The 12757-nt window shown below is 38.6% G+C and overlaps 1 non-coding gene across 1 annotated transcript; it reads right to left on the bottom strand.

Annotated features, from left to right (window-relative positions):
• Window positions 1-12116: 12116 nt before the first annotated feature.
• On the bottom strand, window positions 12117-12220 carry LOC147524204 (small nucleolar RNA R71). The gene has a single exon (XR_015206475.1). It is a non-coding gene; the product is annotated as a small nucleolar RNA R71 (small nucleolar RNA).
• Window positions 12221-12757: the final 537 nt, after the last annotated feature.

The following is a 12757-nucleotide window of genomic DNA, read 5'->3' as shown; positions in this document are numbered from 1 at the left end:
GACTGCTGAGTCATCGATGTCGATGCTTGGCTTCTATTGAACTCCGATATGCAGAGTGCGACCCTTTGTGTTCTCTAGCATCGCTGCCACATATGCCAAGGCATTCGCATGCCTATTCTCATTTCGATTGAGATGCTGAAGTCTTATTTTACTGAAATTCTTCAATTTGGATTTTATAAAATCCAAATAATCGACCATATTTTAACATTTTGCCGAGTATCCCCTATTGATCAGGATGACCACGAGCATCGAATCACTAAAGATTGATAACTCTTTTATACTGAGAGATTTAGCCATCTCGAGACTAGCTATTAAGGCTTCATATTCAGCCTCATTATTGGATGCATGGAAACCCAATGTTATTGTAGTTTTGAGTCTTTGATTTTCAGGAGTAACCAACACCATTCCAATGCCACACCCCTTTCCTCAAGAGGATCCATAGACAAATAGTCTCCAACCATTTGTTCCAGCCCATGGATCATCCGTATCGATAACATCTTCAGGCTCTTGGAACATTGTGAATTCCTCTTCTTCTATGCCCCAACTGGCATCCTCAGATGGAAAATCAGCCAGGAAATCGGCCAGTACCTGACTCTTTTATGATACACGATTTCGGTACTCGACTCCAAATTCATTTATTAGTACAGACCATTTAGACATTCTTCCTGACTTAGCAGTTTTTGCCAAAGTTTGCTTTAATGGGAGATTCGTCATCACGATCACCGAATATGCTTGAAAATATGGCTTTAATCTCTGAGATGAGAATAACAGTGCTAGGGCATACTTTTCTAGCATCGAATATCGAGTCTCAGCCTCAAGCATTGTTTTACTTTGAAAACACACTGGCTTTTCCAATCCATTTTCTACCTTCACGAGGATAGAACTTATAGCAAAATCTGAAACAACCAAATAAAGAAGCAAACTTTCTCCCTCATTTGGCTTTGTCAGCGTTGGCATTTCTTGCAGATATTTCTTTAATTCAGAAAATACTTCTTCACATTCCTCATTCCAACAGAATTTGACATTCTTTTTAAGCAACTTAAAAAATGGCTTACAACGATCAGAAGTTCTAGAGATGAATCTATTGAGCGCCGCTATTCTCCCTATCAACCTTTGTATTTGCTTTCGAGTTGTAGGTGATGGCATTTGTTGAAGCGCTCGTATTTGCTCAGGATTAGCATCAATACCTCGCTTCGTAACTATGTATCCCAAAAACTTGCCAGAACTGACCCTGAAAGTACATTTTCCGGGATTAAACTTCATATTAAACTCTCTCAATATTCTGAATACAGTGTCGAGGTCCTTTATGTGATCTCCAGCTTTCATAGACTTGATGACCATATCATCGATATATACCTCGATAATACGTTTGATGAGTTTCTTGAACATTTTCTCCACTAGCTTTTGGTAAGTGGCTCCCGCATTCTTCAATCCAAATGGCATTTTGATGAAGCAGTATATTTCTCTATTAACCATGAATGCCGTTTTTAACTGGTCTAACACAGCCATTAGAATCTGAAAGTATCCTGAATAACCATCACAAAAATTGATCAACTCGAAACTAGCAGTTCGGTCGACTAAATCATCAATTCTAGGCATGGAATAATGATCCTTTGGACACTTTTTATTTACATCGGTAAAGTCGACGCAAATTCAAACTCTACCATCTTTCTTGGGTACAACCACTATGTTTGCTACCCATTCAGAATGCTCAACTTCTTTGATTATGCCATTATCTAACATCTTTTGTATCTCCACTTGCACTGCTTCTTCGTACATCAACCTCACCTTTCTATGCTTTTGATGCACTGGAGTTGCATTTTCTTCCATATTCAATTTGTGTGAATATATATCTGGATCGATACCAGTGAGATCCGACATCGACCATACAAAAACATCTTGATTCTCTTTCAAAAATATTACCAACTCCTTTCTTATACTTACAACCATTTCTGTACCAATGAACGAATGACGCTCACTTTCTCCTTTACCGATATTAACCTTCTCCACCGCCTCTATGGTTTTTCTTTCCCAAGGCGGTTCTTCATGTTTCTTCAGCTCTTGAGTGAACTTTACTTGCTCCTCAGATCGTATCTTTGGTATCGGGTAAAAGCTTTGTCATGAATCGCTAAGTAGAGTTTTCCAAGACGCCCCCAGTGTCTTGGCTTTTCCCCTTCATCATTCCCTTTACTGTGACGAAATTACATTTTTTTGATTCAGACTGATCACCCCTAATCTCGTGCAATCCATATACAGTTGGGAATCTGAGAACTTGATAAAAATGTACTAGGCACAACACGCATTTTGTGTATCCATTTCTTTCCCAATATGGCATTGTGATCAGATTGGTGCTTGATAACCACAAATTTTGTCATCACCATTTGAGGTCCAGCTCGAACTGGCAATTTTATCTCTCCAACAGGTTTGGTAGACTGATAAGAGTCCAAAACTGTAGTTTTAACCCCTTAATAATAATGTTTTTAGACCAATTACGCGAGTAATAAATAAGAGTTAATGCTAATTACGTGCTTTTATATATTTCAGGCATGGAACTCAGACCACTTTGGCGATATAAAGGAGCAAAGGGTTAGTTGCTAAGAAGTTCTGGGATTAAAGGCCAAGACGGGCAAAAACAGCATATAAAAGTTAGTAGAACTTCCAAAGATCGTATCTTTGGACTCAAGCCTTGGAATTGGGCGTACCTTATGTCAAAAGGACCGACTCGGAAAGAGCTTTCCAATGGTCCAAACCTCAATCCAATCAGAAGAGCAGAAGTGGACAAAAGGCCTATTGAAGTCGAAGCTAGCTGAAAAAGGCCCTGTGGACTGAAGAAATTGGGCGTTGGGCTTGATTGTCCGGCCCAAAACATGAACCCTCAGCCCATGCATGAAAATGTGGATCTGGTCTCCTCCATTTCCACATACAAGACTTAGCTCTTAAGTATGAATTAGCTTAGGTTAGAAAGTAGCCATTAGAGTAGCCATTAAACCTTAGTTCTAGATCTAGTTTTGAGAATTTTAATTTGTTCATTAATTTGTTTTCATTCCTTGTTTTAGATTAAGTATTTGAATCATTGTTTATCATTGATTAGATAAATAAAATAGTTAGTTCTTATTAAATTCGATTTTGTTATTTAAAATTGTTTAAATCTAAATTCAGTTATTAGTTGTTATTCATTTCTTAGTTGTTTAATTTAGTTTCGAATTATTGATTCTTTATATTCATAAAGTTAGAATCTTTATATTATGTCGTATTTAATTTCAATTGGAAATGATAGTTTGATGAATCAAGGCTAAACCTCCATTAGAGGGGTTTGATGAAGCCTTGATGAAAACTTGATTGTGAAGCGTAGAAACGTTGTAAGAGTCTATTCCACTCTAGAAGGGAGTTGATTCGCCATGAGAATGGGTGGACTTCCTCACATGCTAGTTATGAATTGGTAGAGATGCCATGTATAATTAGGGATTAGAACGACCAATTCTTATCGTAAGAACATAAGAATTAGATTACAACAATCTATGCTAGTTCTTCAGTTGGATTCAAAGTGGATTCAATTCCCCCCTAATTCTTATTCTAGATTCAAACCTTACTATTCCGTAGCATTTCATCGTATAATTTGTAATTCTCTCATTGACTTTGGTAGGATTGATAGTCGTAGGAAACTTGAATGCTAAAGAACTAGGAGTGGAACGAATCTTCTATTCCAACTCTACTTCAATAGTATCGAGAGTAGAAATCTTTGATAAGTCTAGTACAAGTTCAGTTTTTAGTTTTACTTTTGTTTAGAGTCTCATCGCTTTATTCATTAGTAAAACTATTATTTTTACAATTGTCAAATGGTGCCCCTGCCATCTTAGTTGCCTTTAGCATTGTTTTCTTTAGAATTGTTAATTTTCCAAAGTCCCATAACCTACCCACCCTTGTTTGATTCTCACTGTGGTTGTCCATTTCAGCACTAAAAATTTTCTTTGAAAATTACACGGAGCACGACCCGCGCCCTGGGCAGGCATAATTGGGCGACCGCCAAGTGCACGGAACTCAACTCTTTCGAAGGCGACCCGCCTTGCCAAGGCAAAACACAAGCGCCCCCCGCACTGAAGCGCCTAGACCTCAAGGTTTTCCCTGAGTGCTACCTGCGCCCCACCAAGGCTAAATTGGAGCGCGCCCTGCGCCCAAGTGCCTGAAACTACAGCCTAACCGGAGCACTACATGCGCCCTACTTAGGCCTATTCTGAGCGCTACCTGCGCCCTCTACTGAAACTGCCCGATTTCCATAGGTTTGTTTCAAATTTCCATTTCTTCATAGTTTTCAGTGTTTTAACATGTTATACAGACTGAGCACGCGTAAACAAGACGCTATTTATAAACGAAGCAAGGAGGCATTCAGGTACTCTTTTCTTCCACACCTCGGATCTCCTGTTAGAGGTTCATACTAGTATATCAGGATTGTTTGGAGTGTTGTTGTGTTCGTTAAAGATTGTCTTAGCCTTGCATGAGATTAAGGTCAGGCTGAAGAAAAACGCCTAACGTAATCAACTGACAACGTCGACAAACACGCCTTTCTAGTATATCATCGACTACACCTTTAACTAATATACCACACACACCACCTGAAGTAATGGCTGAAGAAAAAGAGTCTCCTCTCTCTGACTTTTACAAAGCCTTGAACGATAGCCCTAAATCTTGCATCGTTTTGCGGCGGACCGATTGGGGATTTTGAATCCCCAAATATATTTAATTTGTTACCCGTTTTTCATGGGTTAGACCATGAAAACATTATCAGCACATGTGTAGGATTGACCAAGTCCTTACTACATTCCACCATCCTACAGTTGGTGCTGAACAAATTAAACTGAGGGTATTTCCCTTCACTTTAGCCGATAAGGCGGCGTCTTGGCTAACTGCCCAAGCGCTAAATTTTGTGGACTCGTGGGCTAAACTTGTTCAACTATTTATAGAACATTTTTACCCACCACTGAAGACCGATGAAATGCTTTCCAAGATTCATTTCTTTCGACAGAATCCTCATGAATCATTTTCAGAGGGTTGGAATAGTTTCACCAATCTACTTATAGAGTGTCCACACCATAACCTCGCAAAAGACATGCTAGTTCGTGCCTTTTTCAAGGGACTGTTACACCACCACAAGGAGGTGCTTGACATAATGAATGGGGGTAGTTTCCTAAGTAATGGAGCCTCAGAGGCTTATAAATTTTTAGAAGATCAAACTAAGCGTAATAATAACTGGGGGGTAGTGACGATATCTCCCACAATGCTAATTCTTCTACAACAGTAAAGGCCGTCGATATGTTTGAGATGAAACCCGATCCGGAACTTAAAAATTTAATCGAATCTCTAACTAAAAAGGTAGAGGCTATTTCTGTTCAACAAAAGTTGATCCCCATCATGAATGTCAACACCAATCCATGTAATTTCTGTTTGAGTCCAGAGCATCCCTACTCCTATTGTCCTCTCGCCTATGAATAACAACAGTCACAATAAGATAATGTTTGCTCGATTAATAGTTTTCCTATTCCTAACGCCCCTTGGAGACAACATCCCAACTTCAGTTGGAGAAATAATCAACAAGTAACACCTCCAGGGTTTAATAATCAAAATGTTAGGCAAGCAAACAATTATAACCAAACTCTACCACGACAAGAACAAGGTCAGGGTAATTATAATAATTATAACAACCAAGCGCAACCACGACAAGGTCAAGCACAAGGTCAGGGTAATTATAATAATTATAACAATAATATTTATAACAATAATAATTATAACAATAATAATTATAATGCTAATAGAGGTATCATTCCGGTAAATAATAACTATCAAAACCCACCTATTAATAATCAATGTGACATAGTTCCTGTCACACAACCTATAACTAACACTCTTCCACAATCGGATCTTTTCGATACCTTTATGCAATCTCAACAACAAATTTTACAAGCCATCCAACTTTCCTTACAACAGTTAGCTCAAAAGAAAGTGCAATCCAAAGGTGTGTTTCCAGGACAAGTGATAGCTAATCCAAAAACAATAAACACAGCCTTTGAGGTAAATGGTAATACTAGTACGGAAAATGAAAACGTAGGTGAGCTAAATGCCATCTCCATTCTCCGTTATGGGAGAGTGGTTGATAACAAAGTAACTATGCCTATAGTTACCCCACCAGTTGTCCCTACACCGGAGATTGTACTAGATACCGTAATAGAAACTGAAGAGCCTACCCCTGTAGAGGTACCAGTTAAACCACAACCTAAGAAACAGAAAGCAAAGGTTAGACATCCAGTTGATCCATACGCTAAATGTAGAGAGAAACCACCATTTCCCCAGAAATTTGCTATGTTAAACAGGGATACAAACTTCGACGAGATTAGGGAAGTTTTTAAAAATCTAATGATAAACTTACCTTTTCTGGACACAATTAAAAAATTACCTCACCATGCTAAGTTTCTCAAAGAGTTGTGCACTAAAAGGCATAAGACAAATATTCCTAAAGACACCTTTTTAACTGAACAATTTCCAACTTTAACGGAACACAATGGAATCGTTAAGTACAAGGACCTTGGTCGATCCCTCCCATCGCATAATGCACCTTAGGAGATTCCCACGACCATCGCTTTACAAGACACGGGGCGAAAAGTGTTAACTTACTACTGTATTATCTATACAAAAAAATAGGTCTACAAGAGATGCAGCCTACTAAAATTACGTTGCAATTAGCGGATCGATCAATTAAGTACCCTAAGGGTGTGGTTGAAAATGTTCTTGTTAAGGTCCAGGATTTCTACTATCCCGCTGATTTTGTTATCCTTGATACAAAAGTCACTAACGACTCTGTTCGATCATTTTAGGCGCCCTTCTTGGCGATCGCCAACGCTTTATAAACGCCGCCCGAATGGGTCGATGTCCTTGTCTTTTGGCCATCTTTTCGGTTGAGGTAAATGTTTTAAAATGATGAAACAGATTAATGTGATTAAATCTATAGATGGAGAGGTTAGCATGATTGAGAGCTTAGCTCAAGATTACTTTAATAACACGTTTCCAGAAAACCATATGCATAAATTCCTCTCTTTTGGAAGTTCAGATTTTATCGATGACTCCTGCATAGAGGAAGTCAACACCATCTTCGAGTCTACACAAATCATAGACCCTTTGGTTGCTCCATATATAGAGTTTGAAGACCTGCTGCCTAAGCAAGTATTCATTACTCAAGATGAGGACCCTCCAGAAGCATTTATCGATATTCCTCCCAATTGCTTAAACCTCTTCCTCCTGAGTTAAAGTATATTCAACTTGATCCAGATGGTAGTCATCCAGTAATTATATCTTCTCTGTTATCTACGGAGGAAGAGACACGGTTGATCAGAGTGATTAGGGAACATCGTTCTGCGATTGGTTGGTCCCTAGCCGACATTAAGGAAATTGACCCTAATGTGTGCACTCATCGTATCTAGTGATGACATCGAAGTAGATAAGGCCGACATTAACACGATGTGAAGAAAAGAGTCTCATTTTAAATTGAGAAAAATGTCACTTCATGGTGAAAAAAGGCATAGTACTAGGTCACATCGTATCTAGTGATGGCATCAAAGTAGATAAGGCCAAACTAGATAAGATAGCGACTCTACCTATACCACAGACTGTCTATGATATTAGAGCCTTTCTAGGCCATGCAGGTTTTTATAGGCGTTTTATCAAAGATTTTTCAAAAATAGCTAGACCCTTAACTAATCTGCTTTTAAATGAGGCCCGTCTTTGATTTTAATTTTAACTGTAAACAGGCTTTTGAAACTTTAAAAGCCGCCTTAACTTCTGCACCCATTATACAGCCTCCCGATTGGTCTAACCCTTTCGAACTTATGTGTGATGCTAGTGATTATGTAGTTGGTGCTGTCTTGGGACAAACTAGATAATAAATCCACTATTATTTATTATGCTAGTAAAACTCTAAACGATGCTCAGAGGAATTATACAACTACTGAAAAAGAATTCTTAGTTGTCATTTATGATTTAGATAAGTTTCGTCGTTATTTGGTTAGTTCTAAGACTCTAGTTTACATGGACCATGCAGCACTTAGGTACCTTCTAAATAAAGAAGGATGCTAAGCAGAGATTAATCCGATGGATTCTTCTCCTGCAAGAATTCACATTAGAAATAAAGGACAAACGAGGGGTCAAAAACGTAGTTGCCGACCACTTATCTAGACTTACAAACGACGATGATAGTAATTCTGACTCCATATTGGACTCTTTTCCGGATGAGCATCTGTATGCTATTTTTTCTGCACCAATGGTATGCTGACATTGTGAATTATTTAGCATCTGATGTTATTCCTTATGATTGGTCAAGAAATGAACGTAAGAAGTTCTTGGCCATAGTTAAGCTATACTACTGGGATGAGCCCTACCTTTTCAAGTATTGTGCAGATCAGATTATTCGTCGTTATATTTCCCAATGGGAATATAATGAGGTTCTCTCATTCTGCCATGACAAAGAGTGTGGTGGCCATTTTAGTGGTATGAAAACAGCTGCTAAAATTCTTCAATGTGGGTTTTATTGGCCTACTCTCTTTAAAGATGCCCAAGTGCATTGCAAGACATGCATTCGTTGCCAACAACTTGGGCCAATCACAAAGTGTAATATGATGCCATTGAATCCAATCATGGTGATAGAAATTTTTGACGTATGGGGCATTGATTTCATGAGTCCCTTTTCAGTTTCCCACGATTTCATTTATATTCTAGTTACTGTGGACTACGTGTCTAAATAGATAGAGGCCATGGCTTGCCGTAGCAATGACCATAAGACAGTTGTGTTTTTTTTTAAAGAATCTATTTTCTGTCAATTTGGCATTCCCAAAGCCATCATTAGTGATGGTGGAACACATTTTTGTAATAGAGTTGTTGCATCTCTTGTGAAAAAGTATGGAGTTACACATAAAGTCGCAACTCCATATCATCCACAAACTAGCGGACAAGTAGAAGTTTCTAATAGGGAAATCAAAAAGATATTAGAAACAACTGTAAATCCTGATATGAAAGACTGGCCAAAGTGTCTATCTGATGCCTTATGGGTATAGGATGGGTTTTAAAAATCCTATAGGTATGTCTCCCTTTAAACTTGTATTTGGGAAACCTTGTCATTTGCCCGTTGAATTGGAGCACCGTGCTATGTGGGCTATAAAAAGCTTTAACTTCAATGTCGATGAGGCGGGTGTCAAGCGTAACTTGCAATTGAAGGAGCTTGAAGAAATCCGTAGTGATTCTTATGATCTCGCGAAGGATTATAGAGCTAACATGAAATGTGTTCATGATAAGCAAATCTTGCGCAAAGAGTTTGTGGTTGGTCAAAAAGTCTTGCTTTACAACTCCCGTCTACATATTTTTCCAGGGAAATTAAAACCCGTTAGTGCGGTCCTTTTCGTTTTGAAAGTCACCCCTCATGGGGTAATCACCTTGGTAAATCCCAAGGACAACAGTACCTTTCAAGTCAATGGCCAACGGTTGAAATATTTTCACGAGCTATTGTCCCCTAATGTCAAGGAAGTCCTTTTACAGGTGATAAGAGCCCAAAACTGTAGTTTTAACCCCTTAGCAGTCATACTTTTAGACCAATTATGTGAGTAATAAGTAAGAGTTAATACTGATTACGTGTTTTTATGTATTTCAGGCTTCAAAGTCAATTATGTGCAGGAATGTGCCACTTTGATGAGATAAAGGAGCAATGGTTGGTTACTAAGGAGTTCGGTGATTAAAGGCCAAGATTCAAGAAGACAAAGCCTTTGTAAAGCCTAGTCAAAAGATGAAAAGTCAAAGTCCACGCAGGCAGAAACAGTGCACAAAGACAGCAGAACTTCCAAAGATCATATCTTTGGACTCAGACCTTGGAATTGGGCCTACCTTATGTCAAAACGACCGGCTCGGAAAGAGTTTTCCAATGGACCAAACCTTGACCCAATCAGAGGAGTAGAAGTGGACGAAAAGTCTGCTGAAGCCAACTGCAGCTGAAGAGGCCTTTTTGGACTGAAAGAATTGAGTTTTGGGCCTGATCCTCTGGCCCAAAACATGACTCCAAGCCCATGCACGATTTTTGGATCGGAATGTATAAAAACAAAAGCTTAGCTCTTTGTTAATGGTAGCTAGTTAGACCTAAATTAATATATAGAATTCTAGATCTAGTTTTATTAATTAATTAAGTTTTAGTTCCATTTCAATTCCTGTTTTAGATTAAATCTTTGAATCATTGTTCTTGATTGATTAGATAAATAAAATAGTTAGTTTGTCAATTTGAATTTGGTCATTTCCATTCTAGATCTAATTTCAATTCTTGTTCTTATTTCATTCCAGCCATTAAATTAGATTCATTATTGTTTAATTAAGTAAATCTCAATTTCTTACATTATGTTTAGTTTAGATTCAATGGGAAATGTTAGTTTGATGACTCGAGGCTAAAACCTCCATTAGAGGGGTTGATGAAGCCTTGATAAAAAAACTTAGTGGTTAGTATAGAATTGGTTGTAGAATCTATTCCACTCTAGAAGGTCGTGTTTTAGCCATGAGAATGGGTGGACGACCTCATATGCTAGTTAGTATCCCGGTAGGAATGCCATGAACACTAGGGATTAGAACTCGAAATTCTCGCCGTGAAGAGGCGTGAGAATTGAGATACAACATTCTACGCTAGGTTGTTAAGTTGGATTAGAGGTGGATTCAATTCCCCTCTAATTTCTTTATCTAGATTCAAACAATCGTATTTCGTAGCTTTTTAGTAGATTAACTTTAGTTTATATTTTATCTTGTTATTTATTATATTATTATATCTTGTTATTTAAATTAACGATCTTGTTAGCATAACATTTAAGTAAAGCTCTCATTAGACTTAAGACTGATTTCTTAGACTTAGAAAACAATCCATGCTAGGGAACTAGGAGTGGAACGAACTTCCTACTCCACTTAGTGCAATTCGTGATCGAGTAGTAGAAGCTTTGATAATTGAGATTAAAAGTGCAGTTTTAGTTTACTTACGTTTTGAATTCATCGTTCATTTCGTAGGTAAACTATTCATTTTACATTTATCAAATGGCGCCGCTGCCATCTTAGTTGCACTTTAGCATTATTTTCTTTGTAGAAGTAGTCATTTTAAGTCCCATTAAACCCACCCACCCTTGGTTGTTTCATCTTTGTGGTTGCCCATTTCAGCTTTGACAAATTCGAGAAAATACGGGAGGCCAGCTTCAAGGAGAGCGACCAGCTAAGTTCTTTGGAATTTCATCTACCACTCGCCCGCGCCACGCATACCATACCAAAGCGACCAGCTAAGTTATGGAACTTCGACTTTACACCGAGCGACGACCAGAGGGCGCTGGCGCGTGCCTTTAGCTGAAATTTCGGATTTCCACGGGTTTGATTCGAACTTCGAGTTGTCAAGTTTTTTCGGTGTTCTAATCTCTTATATACGAACGAACACGTACACAAAGACGCTATTCATAAGCGAAGCAAGGACGCTTATCAGGTATTCCTTTCTTTCATACCTCGCGATTTCCGGTTAGAGGTTTTCTACTAGTATATCAGAATTGTTTGGAGTGTTGCATGTTTAGTTAAGCTCAACTTAGTCTTGCATGAGATTAAGGTCCGGGTCGAACAAAACAACAAACGTAATTACACGACAACAAACAAGTCTATCTAGTACACCACCCATGACACACCTCTAGCTACTATCACACACACCATACCGACATAATGGTGAAGAAAGAGAGACTCCTCTCTCCGACTTTTACAAAGCCTTGGCGATAGCCCTAAATCTTGCATCGTTCTAGCGGACCGGTGGGGGATTTTTGAATCCCCAAACATATTTAATTTGTTACCGTTTTTTTCATGGGTTAGACCATGAAAAACCTTATCATTTATCGTAGGATTGAACAAGTCCTTACAACATTCCATCATCCTACGGTAGGTGCGGAACAAATTAAACCGAGGGTATTCCCTTTCACATTAGCCGATAAAGGCGTCTTGGTTAACTGCCCAAAGCGCTAATTCGTGGACTCGTGGGCTAAACTTGTTGTTTGTTTATGGAACATTTTACCCACCCCTAAAAGACGGATGAGATGCTTTCCAAGATTCATTTTTTCCGACAGAATCCTCATGAATCATTTTCTGAGGCATGGAATCGTTTCACCGATCTCTTTATAGAGTGTCCACATCATAACTTAGCTAAAGACACGTTAGTTCGTGCCTTTTTCAAAGGTCTTCTACACCACCATAAAGAAGTCCTTGACATAATGAATGGGGGTAGTTTCCTAAGTAAAGGAGCCTCGGAGGCTTACAAATTTTTAGAAGACCAAACTAAACGGAATAATAATTGGGGGGGTAGTGATGATATCCCCCACTCAGCTAGTTCTTCTTCAACAGTCAAGGCCGCCGGTATGTTTGAGAAGAAAACCGATCCAGAACTTAAAAATTTACTCGAATCTCTAACTAAAAAAGTAGAGGCTATTTACGCTCAACAAAAAGCCTATCCCCATCATGAATGTAAACTCCAACCCATGTAATTTCTGTTTGAGTCCAGAGCACCCTGACGATTATTGTCCTCTAGCTTATGAACAACAACCACCAGAACAAGATAATGTTTACTCTATTAATAACTATCCTATTCCTAACGCCCCTTGGAGACAACATCCCAACTTCAGTTGGAGAAATAATCAACAAGTAACACCTCCGTGGTACAATAATCAAAAAGTTAGGCAAA

The sequence above is a fragment of the Coptis chinensis genome, chromosome 1 (genome assembly GCF_015680905.1).
Source record: "Coptis chinensis isolate HL-2020 chromosome 1, ASM1568090v1, whole genome shotgun sequence".
NCBI classification, from domain to species: domain Eukaryota; kingdom Viridiplantae; phylum Streptophyta; class Magnoliopsida; order Ranunculales; family Ranunculaceae; genus Coptis; species Coptis chinensis.
Note: the sequence above shows the minus strand (reverse complement) of the source record. Positions and strands in the feature narration are given on the sequence as shown.